Genomic DNA, 13,066 nt, shown 5'->3' with positions numbered 1-13,066 from the left:
CTCGAAATTACGATCTTACCTACTGACTCTAATGTTATACTGTATCACCCCAAACACTCCCGCAACAATTTCCACCATGTTCTTTTCCATGGCAATTTTTGGGCTCGCAATTTACCTCTACAACTCCCTTCCACACCTTTAGGTTGAAAATTCCAGTTAAACCCCTGACTGGGTCTCTCTTGTTACGTTCAGAATCGTGAACAACAAGGAAACTTAATATTTGAGATATGTGTGCCATCTGCAGGTGGAAGAAGGAAACAAGGTGACCCTTCAGAAACCAATATTCATACTCTATGAACCTTTAATGGTTTAACAAACTACACGCACTACCGACCTACATCGTAATTCATAACGCACAATGTGGAGTTAACAGCCTCCGATGTAGTTCCTCTGTGTCTGTACCAGGTTTGGCAAGATTTGTATTTTTTTTAAAAAAGAAGAAACAAACTGTTTTTAATGTTTTAAACGGTTGTTGTAGAACTGTTTTTTTTTTTAAGAATGATTGTTGATAAGGGATTTGTGTGGAATGCTTTCTGTGTTTCTACTTATGAAGTAAACACTTGGCTAACTTCTTAAAATATATATATATATATATATATATTTTCTTGTACATTACTTGTTAATCTCGCATACTGGTTGTTCGAGAGTGTTCAACTGTTTCACGATTACCAGACCCCACACTCTCCTCGTAGTAGCTACTTTGTTTTCCAAAATACCTCATTTTATTGTGTATGCAACAAAAGACATTAACATTAAGAACAATGTACGTATGTTAAGTACGGAACAAAATTGTTTCACCCATATACAGGCACATATCTAGAAATGTTTCGGGGGGGGGGGTCCGAACCAAGTGTCTCAAGATATTATCATTATTATTATTTATTATTATGAATAATAATAATGTTTAAACAAAAATAATTATTATATTAAAATAATTAAATAGTATTAATTAAAATATTCAAATTAATTAATAAAGCTTACGTGTAGTTAAGGTCGGCAAAATTTGGAAAAACAACTGCCCTGGCAAGGAAATTAATGTCAAATAGATAAAGAATTGAATATTTATTAAATATTAAAAAAGAGTTGTTAGATCCAGTTGATGAAAAGTATAGTTACTGGTGATATTTTATGAATGTTACGTTATAAGTAGTAATAAATCTTGCAAAAATCTACTTTGACACTGTCATTCAAAGTAGTATGATTACAATATAATCCTTGCCTTTCAATAAGTTTGGCGGAAATAATTAACCCTCGATTAAAGAACAAGTATATTTTCATTATTTAATTTTAGTAATTTTATTATTTCATTATTTTATTTTTGTAATTAGTAAGTCTTTCGGGGGGCCCGGACCCCCTAAATACGTCCTTGCCCATATAGTAAAAAAACTTAGGCTTTTGATTTAAACATGTAATGGACCCTAGTCCATTACAAATAGCCTAATGCATTGTGTGCATATCCTATACTCTGTCCCAAGAAACCGTGGAGTAAGTAAGTAAGCGAGTCCTCTGCGCAATTAGTGACTCGAGGGTCTCGACCAATGAACACGTGAGAGGCGAAGTGGGGCAGCTACCAGCCGTTTGCAGCAGCGCGCAGTGCTTCGCTTCTCCAACTCGCTTTCGCCCCATCTCTACCGTTATGCGCTGCTTTGCTCCACAGATTCCTGGGACAGAGTATCATCCATTAAAAACTGTGAAGTAGTGAAATGTTTTGCAAGATTTGGAATGAATTTCTAGCTCTCCTGCAAGTGTATGTAACCGGTGTTGCAATACTGTGAAGGCGGTTGCGTACATGGCAGGATAACAATGTCAAGTCTTATTGCAACTGTTCATGAAGGTCCAGTTACGCCTTTCACAGCTTCCAGAGTGTCCAGGGAGGGGGGAGATTCCATGAGAAATTCTTGCCCGGTGATGGCAGCACTACAGCAACCGGTTCACTCGACCCGCATCATCATCTTCCGCTGCACTCCGAGAGGTCTTGGGTGGCTGATGTGACCTTTCGCCATGACTGGAAGCCCAAAGGACTACACACCCTGCTGTTAGGGCGTTGCGAGATCCACAGGCAGGTCCGTTCGGCCGCGGTGATCATGCAAGTGATGGGGTCCGCTCATGCACCTCTTCTTCTTCTTCCTCCAACTCTGGTAGCATTTTCCTGACCTGGTTCCTATTGGAATCTCAGCAGGTGCCTCGAGTACGTGGCTCCCGGCAGGAGGAGCGTGACCCGGCGTGGCTGTGGAGATTGGCGAGGAAGCGAGATGCAGAATGCGGATAGCCACGGTGCGCGAATCTTCTAACAAAAGGCTAATCATCCTTGAACAAAGAGGAATTGACAGTTGCTATAATGCGAAGTTTACGTTTCGGTCGATAAGGAGGATGAATGAGCACGCCTTCGTGTTAATGGCATGTTTTTGGCTCGAGTACGAGTTGGCTGCTGGAATTTTTTTTCCATGTTACACTAAAGAGATACGTTACAGTACATCCCCACTTTTAAGTTAAAGGTGAAGAAATCGTGAACTCGATTGAGACTTCTCTGTTAATATAACGGTGTAGTAATTTCGCATGTTGCAAATTTAGTGATAGCTTTTTTCGTGTGCAACCATCAAACTTGATAATTTGGAGAAGCAAGTGCTTCGTTTTTACCTGACCCTCTTCTCTACTTGGATATCAATTCGATTTGTTTGCTAACTACTATGAAAAGTAATAGATGCGGAAAAGATTTCTGAAAATTATATTTGTAGAACGCGTTCGGTATTCCAAGGTTCCTGGTTTTCGTGTGCTGGCCAGGTCATAGGTATTCCTTTTGAGCATCTCTTCCTCAGATTCATCCAACCAACTTTCTTCCTCGTCGTCACGATTAACGAAAGGGAGCAGGAAAACGACGTAAATAAAACAAACATATTAAAACTATTCTCTGTTCGTTGTTAGAACCAAGTCAGTGTAAACAAATACACGTGCTTTCTGAGAAATCCTATTGGTTGTTCCAATGACATATCTTGTAGGAATATAGCGCATGTAATACATATTTTTCCCGCCAGATGGCATGACGTTATTTGTCTACGGAAACAGGATTATGGTAGCAGAGAAGCTGATAGGATTAATTTCAACCCTTTTGCTGAATTCATGCATTGTTGAACGGTGTTTAAAGGTAGGATACATTTCTCGAAAGCACCTTTCAGATCATCTGAAATCGCACCATTTTGACCCCCTTTCAAATAATTAACCTTATTCAAAATAGACATATTTCGGAAGGCCGCTACGCACGTTGCACACCCCTGAAATGACGGCCCTGGCCCAGTCAACGTGTCATTTGACACATCTTTGGTTGTGTTTGACAGGCTAGTCATCCTTAAGTTCATCAAGCATACGCTATATATGGATGCATGCATGTATGTATGTGGGACGGCACCAAATAAGCAGTAGTGCAATCTACTGGGCTAATTTCGCGGGGCCTTTTCAATTAACTTAAGAAATGAGGTGGCGATTCATCTTACGGTCTCACGACACCAATATGACTTGCTTATTAAGTGGTGGCAGACACCACAACCCACAGTGTTTCAAGGAGTCATTTACGGTCTTAACTGGCATTCCATTACATTTTCCTCGTGCAAGTAACTCGTGTTAATAAGCACCCGCTTAGCGATATGGACCAGAGTTGCCCGAACATGGTCATTTTGCCCGCTCGTAAAGGCATGGACCGTTCTGATGTCTTACTTGGGAGACGAGCCTAATGCGCCTGCAACAGCCGCGTAACTCCCCGAAGCGTGCATGTAAATTGAATTGATGGCTTCTGTCTCCGCCTCTTCTGCTGCTTTGTATCGACAGCGGCGATTTCATCTTCTGGGATGTTGATTCACGGCCGGACCCTTTGCAGCTTCCGGAACTGGGCTGTAATTAGCCGAGTGGCTGCTGGAACTTGCCATAGCTTGGTGCTTCAGCTCTCCAGCAGCGACGCCGGAAGAAAAATTAGATGTTATTACGCAAAAATTCTCTGAAGGTCGAAACTTATTACCAAATATTGTACAGTCGTGGACATTTCTGTGTTGTAATGATACCATCGAAAATCAGTGCTGCAGATAATGTGTTGCTCGACTGGAGAGGCCAAGGGGACGGCCGATTTTCTGGAAGACTTCTGCCCCTCCTTTAGCTTCGCCACTACAGTTTTCTGAAACTGTCCATACAATTGCTGTCGTCCTAATTGCGAACAGTCCTAGTTTGCGAACACTTGCTGCCTGAACAGGAACCATAGCTGTGTCCTCATTGCGAAGAATTATTTCTGTCTTAGAGCCTTCAACTTCTCATATTTCATGTGCCTTTTTAACGATTTTTTTTAAAGGTACTCAGATCTACACTTGAGGCTGTTCATTGCCTTGTGGGTCACATTTACAACATAGAAAATTTGTCGTCGAAGTACACATAATTTAATAATAAAAATGTGGCGTATTTTTTTGTAGTGCTCAATTCTCAACTGAAAAGAGCTTCGTCAATTAATACTACAATGATTAACATAGTCCATTAATAATATCATTATTAACTTTCACCTAAATTTCAAATTCAAATTTCAAAACATATGGCACTGTTCTTAAAAATTCAAGGATATCACCAAACTCCTTATAATCATTTCTCACTTTGATGTGTTCGCAATTAGGACCATTTAGGCATGGTTCGCCATTAGGACACAACCGTACAATTAAGGATGGTACTGAGATGAGTCTTGCTGGTTCGGTATTCATGCCTCGGTCAGTTTTCGATCTCGGCACCGAAGTTCCCGGTTTCGAGTTCCGTCCTGAGAATGGGTGTTCCTTGCGAGTATCCCTTCATAAGTTTCATCCAATCATCACTTATCGTCGCGAATAGCCAAAAAGCTGAAGAAAAGGAACGCTAAATAGTAACTATACAAGACTAGGCACATTCACACCCTGCTCGCGCTCCACACGTCGATACGCTTGGTCGCTAGACTCTGGCAGTCTGCTTTATGTGACTATATCAACGTTAGACATCAGACATAATATCAGTTCTTGTGGGGTAACGTCGAAGATAACAATTATAACATGATATGAAAAACTCAATATGCTGACCAAGGCAGAAAATTTATTTTATTTTATATATATATATATATATATATATATATATATATATATCCCTGTTTTGTACCTTGTTTTATTTGTACTGGGTACAGAGTCTGAAGAAGACCTTGCTAGAAGGTTGAAACGTTACGTTTAGTTTATGTATTAAAATAAAATAAATTTTCTGCCTTGGTCAGCATGAGTTTTTCGAAGATAACAAGAGAATTTTCAGAATCTAGAACTGCAATGAAAAGGCAGCCAGTCATTCCTAGAGCTTGTAAATTGCCCTCGATTCTCCAAAACGTTATTATTATTATTATTATTATTAAGGTAGGGTTACACTTAAGCTTACAATTTTATTTACATTGATTCCGTAACTACAAAACCAGCTTTTTGCTACATGAATTAATATATAGTTATGCTATTTGCTATTAGCTTAAGGTTATGGAATCCCTGAGAACTGTTTCACTTGTTGTAGTGATTCAACATAACTGAACGCATCCTAAAACTGACCTTGGGAGTGTGGCAATGTAAATTTGCTACATCTTCAAGAGCAGTTGCCACCAAGAAAGCCCGTAAAGAAAAATCGAGGGAGTAGCGAAGATGCCACCGTGACTAATACATCTTCGCCATGACAAACGCTATGAGCCCTCCAAGCATCGGAATGGTAGTCTCGGTAGCAGCGCACTCTGTTATTTCCTTCCGTAATTTATACACATCAGCCTTCACGCGTTTGACCTCTGGCATTGTTGATAAATTGCACTCTGTTGCTCTTCTGCTCCAACAATGTAGAAATTCATGCTTTTTCTCTTTCTGCAGGTTGACCGCACCTAAGGGGACGGGGAGTTGGTCTTCTGAAGCACCAGCAAGAGAGGGCACCAGCGCTGTAGCCAAAGGTGAGTACAGAACACCATTCGACTGTCTTGTCTTGCAGCCTTTGTAGCTTCTGTCGTGGTACTGCTAGGAAAACAAAGTGAAATGGTGGAGGTTACGCCCCTCCTCGCTCCTGGCACGCCAAGATGTCTATGATAATAATCGTAACATTATGGATGTATAAAGAAGAAAGACCATTGAATTGAATTGATCAATGAGGAAACACGCCGAGCATTCGAACCTTACACCTTCGGCCACTGTGATTGAACCACTCAGGCAGTGAGGCTGGCTGGCATTATAATATCCAGTATCGTTCATTAACAGTTGACAGTTTTCATGAAAACATGGCTTGGATCAAGGATGGACGAAGTATTCAGCTGTGCTCTGCTTCAGCTGTCATGTTTTTTGACATCACCCCCCTCTCCCTCCCTCCCTCCTCTTACCTCTTTCTCCATTTGTAGCTGTAGCTTTCTTTACCTAACTTACATTGCCTTCATGTCCCTGTCTTCCTATCTCTTTTTCTCCCTCATCTTTCCTCTGTCTTGTATTTTCTTTCTATTCTCTCTCTCTCTCTCTCTCTCTCTCTTTAACTTTATCTGTATTTCTCTCACTCCCACTTTTCCTCTTTCTCTTTAGGTTCCCTATCTTTACTTAACTTCCATTGTTTCTGTTTTTCTACATTTCTTGCCCCCTTGCCTTTCCTCTGTTCATCTTCTTCGTTTATCTCGTGTCTTGCTTTTTGAGTCTTCTTTCTCTCTTTGTTCCTTTGTTTCCCTAACTCTTTCAATATTCTTTTTGCCCCATATCTTCCTATAACTTCTCCATTCCTCTGTGTGCGATTCTTTTTCTACTACAAATGATTGTGTCGTCTATGTGGGTGCACAGAAGGATGGCCTAAGTTTATTTCACGGTGGGCGAGAACCCGCCCTCGCCCCACCAATGGCGCCGCCGCTAATCTCAAACCGCTACCAGAATAACGTAGCAGAATTAAGACTGTATATCATGGAAAGGCCTTTTCCGAATTCGCCTTCCTTCTACCGATAGAGCGCGCACAGCGTTTACACCACCAGATGTTTTGTCCAGACCCGCTTCGCGAGGCTCCTCAAGAACACGCCTCCTCCTGTACACGGGCAGTTAGTGATTGACAGGTCGTAAAACCCTTGTCATTTCTTTCTGCAGACATGTCCTAGGTTTAGCTGTTCGGGTCGATTGGCATCTTCATTGCCAAAAGCTGATCCTACCATTTCGTGTCAAAATTCCAGACGATAATATAGAGTTCTGCAGCAACAATATGTGGCTTGTAACATACATAATTGTGGAAGCTTCTCTTCAACGAATAGTATTTGACCTCCGGGGCGAGGTAGTTAGCACAGCGCGCTACGACAGCAGGGGTCCGGGTTCGAATCCCGACATGGATGTTTATGTTCTGAATGTGATTGTTAAAAAATATGGAACTGAGTAAATACTGATATATGAGAAAAGCAGATAAAATATGACATCGGACTGCCACGTAGTAAACCCAGGTTTGATTCTCAGCGTGAATGATTTCAAGCGGAAAAATTGTCCAATATTATCCTTGCATAAAACCGACTCTCTGAATGTATTTGATCTATTTTTATAAAACTTTCGCCGATACACAATATATGCACTAATTTAATCAAACTTGCATATTTTAATTAATATTAGGTCTAAAGCAAAATATGGTCATTTAATACCATGTGGTCCAGAAAGATAATAATTGAGAAAATGGTCAACTTTTTCTATTTATATATATTTTTGTTGTTGTAACCCCTATGCAAGGGTTGTATTTTCCTAAACTTGACTTCGTTTACATTAGTTATGAAGAACTTCATCCTGGCTCGACAAATGTCACAAGGTCTTTCAAACTAAAAAAATAGACTGCTTTATGCCTAATTTTAAGTCAGATTACGTGTCAGTAAGCAGTTTTTTTTACCTGTTTAGACTGCTACTTCAACTGCGACATTTGTCCGAACGGGAAGTTTACCGATTCTGGCCTATGTTAACTTATTCTTTATAGAATTACAACAAAATGGGTTGCTTTTTTATTTTATTGTAATTTTGAAAAATCCAATTATATATAAAAATATGTTTTGTTACTATAATGAACTACTTGTATTTGAAAGAAATTGGTAAAGCCACCAACCTGCATTATGCAATGTGTTTTGAAGGCGTATTGGTGGGTGGGTGGTGGTGGCTCTTTACATATTCACAGTCTCGCTTATTTATAGAGGCGATGCAAATCGTCTATGCTCCCACGAAGTTATATAGGAGAGTCCCTTGTACGTAGATGCACCTCATGCAGTGGGAGAGCCCACTTTCCTCACCCTCTCCTCCGGGAATCGAACGGCAGTCAAGCTCTCCTATCGATTGTCTTTATCCTCCCAAAAATAATTTCCGAAATAAATTATGACCGATTTTGAATCAGGTGCAACACAAACAACATTGGAGATATTGAATCGGTAGAGAAAACCCGTTTGCAGGTTGTAAACTTATATTGGCTGCCGAGCGTTCGTGTATATAAATACAACCTCCCCCAATTTCTTATAATTCTCTAGGCATTGAATTAATAATGAATGTTAGTATATTGAATCTTTCACCCGAAATCCATTATAAAATTTTAAAATTAATTCTTAATGATTTATTGATTTTGTGTTTAAGTCCACTTTATGCACAGTAAGGCTAATCGGGACTGGGCCAGGCATGGAACCCGGGATCCCTTGATTACAAGGCGACGACGCTAACACTGCGCCATCGAGGATGCTCAGTTTTTAATGGGGGAGTAATTCAAATTATTAATATTACAAAAGCCTCCCCGCTATTTATTCCATCCTGTTTAATGATTACGAAAGATTGTTGTTTCAATTTAGCATGTAGAAGGATTCGAACAGGTGTACCAGCCAGATTAAATCGGCGTTATCTTCCAACGTTTCGAGCACATACATAGCAACAACATCTCATCCCTGAAGATGAGAGCACTGTATACGATGGAAGCTAACGCTGATTTGACCTCCCCTGTTCTATTGACGTCGCCAGGAAAGCTACAACTCCTATGTAGAAGGGTGGAAATGCAAACGAGTTGGATGAGATAATTGAGGAAATTAATGAATGATAAGTCTGATGAGATGGAGGCCAAAAAAGAATGAAAAATGTACATATGAAGATAAAGTGCCTACTAGCAAGAGCTAAATAGAATAAGATATTAAATGGAAAAAACAAAAATTGATTTAGTAATAATTAGAGGTTATTGTAAGTGTAAAAAATTGATGAATGAAAAAAATATGTTTTGATATGTTTAATAAGTTATGATTAGGGTGCGGATTTATAGGCAACTTCTTCTATCTATCTCTCTGTATCTATCTAATATATATATATATATATATTAAAGATCATTACATTTGTTTTGTCACACTGCTGTTTGTCTACTAACTATTCATACTGTGCTTCAAAAGCTGCTTACTTTTAGGGATACTTCATATCGAAGCAGCACGTGTCTCTTGGTAACTGGCTCTCAGTAATAAACGCAATCAACCATTCAGCTTGTGTTGTCTGTTGCTTGTGTGTCCCTCGGACTGAGTTCTTTTTCATACCGTGCATCGTGTCTCCCTGGCCTGTTGTTCGCTCATGCACAGTGAATATTTTGCTTTAGACGGCGTGAAATATCCGTGTCGCTTGATTGAACGCAGGTTTGTGTGACATGTTATCCTACAGCTGTATGAAACGTGACAGGAACTGTTAATTTAAATGAATGACATTTCTCTTTGTACATCGCATGAAATGAAACTGCGTATTTTCAGAATATCTGCATGTAATACAGTATTTCAGACTGTTGAAATTACTAAAGGACAGGGGTTCGAGGCTGAGAGCTTGAGTATAAATTCCTCGTAAGTTGGGGTAGTTGAAGGGTTTGTTTAATCGGGTTGGCCTGGATCCCAGGATACCAATAATATAATTTTGAGAATTGCCCGCACTGCCCTAAGTCCTAGCCTGGCTACCTTAGTGATATTAGACGAACGTTGATTGGATTGTTCTCTAGACGAACGAGTATATTTTTATCTTCGTATATTAAAAACAGTAACTACTACAGGGTGTCCCACGAACGGCGCAACTGGGAATTAAGAGTGGCGTTACTTTGTAACCGAAACCTGTACATACATACGTCATACACCAAATGTTAGCCCTGTCCAAGTAGATATTTTTAAACATAGAAACAACAAACGGGGTGCAGTGTTGTTCATGCAGTGTTGCCAAATGGAAGTGAAAGTGTAAATTTATTTTTCCACAAAGCATGGAAAATTGCATGTCAAACATTCGTACGGAAATTTGGACGTCAATTTCACCTTGGGTAGGTGGACTATTTCGCCATCTATAGTTCAGAGAAGAAAACCGATCGTTTTCGCGTATAGCCAATCCTGAAATGCCTCGTAAAGGCGTACCGGTCCAAATGGGTGTTTTAAAAAAATTATGAGGTACAGTGGCAACACTGTTGATGTTTGAAGGTAACAAAAGGTGTGTTTAGTGATGGTCTATGACATGGATATACTGGAAACAGGAAAAAAAGAAAATGAAAATTATGGTGAAAAAAGTGTTACTTACCTACTCCTTGCTACCATGCAATGCGCGTAACAGGCAGTGTAGCTTTACAAAAGATGTTGAAAATGACAACCATTTTCCCTGAAGCATTCATCAACACGTTTTATCATGTTGGAAGCAACTTTATGCAAGGTTGATTGGTTTATATTGTTAATGGCTGTGCAAATGTTTATTTTTAGATCATCAAGTGTTCTTGGGTTATTAATGTAAACTGTTTGTTTCAAATAACCCCACAGAAAAAATCTGGAGACGTCAGATCCGGGGATCGACTGGGCCATAAGTTTTTGCTTATAATGTGATCGCCAAAAAACTCTGCCAACATGTCTAAAGTTTCATTAGACGTGTGACATGTTGCGGAGTCTTGTTGAAACCAACAATCACGTTCATCACATTCCAACAGAGAAATAAACTGTGTGATAAACTATTCCGTCAACTGTTGTGTTGAAAAAGAATGGACCGATTATTTTTCTCCGCGAAATCGCGCACCACACACCGATCTTTTGTGGATGAAGTGATTGTTCATGTAACAAATGGGGATTGTTACTTGACCAGTGTCGAGAATTTTGACTGTTGACATATCCATTTAAGTGGAACCATGCTTCATCCGTGAAAAAAACCTTATCCAAAATATTCACACCATTGTCTCTAATAAAATTTCTAAACCACTGGCAGTATCTTCCACGTGCACCTTTGTCTGCTTCCTTCAGTTCTTGCACAGCCTGTACCTTAAATGCACGTAGGTGCAATTGTTTTAACGCTCGGTGAGTTGTTGTTTTTGATACACCTGACTGTGCGGCAAGTTTACGAACAGATTTCCTGGGAGATTGTGATATTCTCTGCTCCACATCCTGCAGCACACCTTGTGTCAAAACTGGTGGTTGTCTGTGGTAGGGTTTGTCATTAACTGATCCTGTTTCACGAAATCTGGAAACAAGTCGATATATCGTCGAATTTTCTGGAACACTGTTATTCGGATATTTCTCGCGAAACACAGTTTTTACACTAGCGTACGATTTTGAACAAAAATAATGTTCCACAATGAACACCCTCTCTTCCAAAGAGTACTTCATTTCACAGAACAATTCTAATCTTCCCCTACGAACAATGCGAAATGCACGGCTCAAACAGTTCTGACTACACAACTAACTGATTCTTTTGTTCTCGTTCGGTGGGCGCTCTTATCGCATTGCCTGGTTGATAGGAGTAGGTAAGTAACACTTTTTTCACCATAATTTTCATTTTCTTTTTTTCCTGTTTCCAGTATATCCATGTCATAGACCATCACTAAACACACCTTTTGTTACCTTCAAACATCAACAGTGTTGCCACTGTACCTCATAATTTTTTTAAAACACCCATTTGGACCGGTACGCCTTTACGAGGCATTTCAGGATTGGCTATACGCGAAAACGATCGGTTTTCTTCTCTGAACTATAGATGGCGAAATAGTCCACCTACCCAAGGTGGAAATTGACGTCCAAATTTCCGTACGAATGTTTGACATGCAATTTTCCATGCTTTGTGGAAAAATAAATTTACACTTTCACTTCCATTTGGCAACACTGCATGAACAACACTGCACCCCGTTTGTTGTTTCTATGTTTAAAAATATCTACTTGGACAGGGCTAACATTTGGTGTATGACTTATGTATGTACAGGTTTCGGTTACAAAGTAACGCCACCCTTAATTCCCAGTTGCGCCGTTCGTGGGACACCCTGTATATTCAAGGTCTGGTGTTCAAATTTCCTGCAGATCGGAAGTATTCTGGTGGGAAATAAATATTTACAGTCTAACTTATAAACTGTGGGTGGATTTTCTTTACACCTACCATGAGATGGGTTGATGCCCCGACTACTGGAGAGGGTTAGAGGAGTTTCTAGAAACGCAAACCCTTTCCGAAAATAAAATGGTCGCTACGCTGCGCCGCTGTTATTGTTGTTACTTTTATGACAGTCTTGCCATTTGCCGGCTTTACTGATCTTCAAATTTAACAAGTATTATTTATATATTTTATTCAATTTCTGTTATTTTTTAGCCAACTTCGGCTAATCGCGATGATGATGAAGGGACGCCACCAAGGTCTAGGATATTATTGTTGTTGTTTTATTTACTGAGTTTTAATTGTTTCATCATTTCACAATTTGTAATATGTAAATATTATAAACCATTGCATGAGAAGAAAGTATCGAAAGACACCAATAAAATGTCTGTGCTTAGTAGTGCGGGGGAAAGGGAGGCACCAAACCACAATCCTGCCCAGGGACTGATCAATGGGGCTGGCGTCTTGTTTCAACTCTTAGAACCTCGGAAAACTGAATTCGCCTGAATATGTGAAATGACGGCGCACAGGTTCACAGTTGAACTTACGATTTATCTTTATGATTGTAATTTCGATTATGATAATCTATAAATAATGAAGTAGATAAATAACGTTCAGGTATGTTTGAAGTAGTCGAGACCGAGAGTATGAAATACTAATAAAAAAAAAATGAAACCTGCAGAAATGAGGTAACGGCGAGG

The 13,066-nt window shown here is 39.7% G+C and overlaps 1 protein-coding gene across 7 annotated transcripts in view; it reads left to right on the top strand.

Annotated features, from left to right (window-relative positions):
* The window catches only part of smash (smallish), a 357,582-nt gene that overhangs the window by 252,819 nt on the left and 91,697 nt on the right, over positions 1-13,066 (top strand). For all 7 annotated transcript variants that reach the window (XM_083119143.1, XM_083119145.1, XM_083119146.1 and 4 more), the window contains one exon: positions 5,880-5,956. The gene's annotated coding sequence lies outside the window, so the exon portion shown is untranslated. The remainder of the gene's footprint in view (positions 1-5,879; positions 5,957-13,066) is intronic.

This window comes from Lepisma saccharinum, chromosome 3 (assembly GCF_977018435.1).
Source record: "Lepisma saccharinum chromosome 3, izLepSacc3.1, whole genome shotgun sequence".
Taxonomy (NCBI): Eukaryota; Metazoa; Arthropoda; class Insecta; order Zygentoma; family Lepismatidae; genus Lepisma; species Lepisma saccharinum.
Note: the sequence above shows the minus strand (reverse complement) of the source record. Positions and strands in the feature narration are given on the sequence as shown.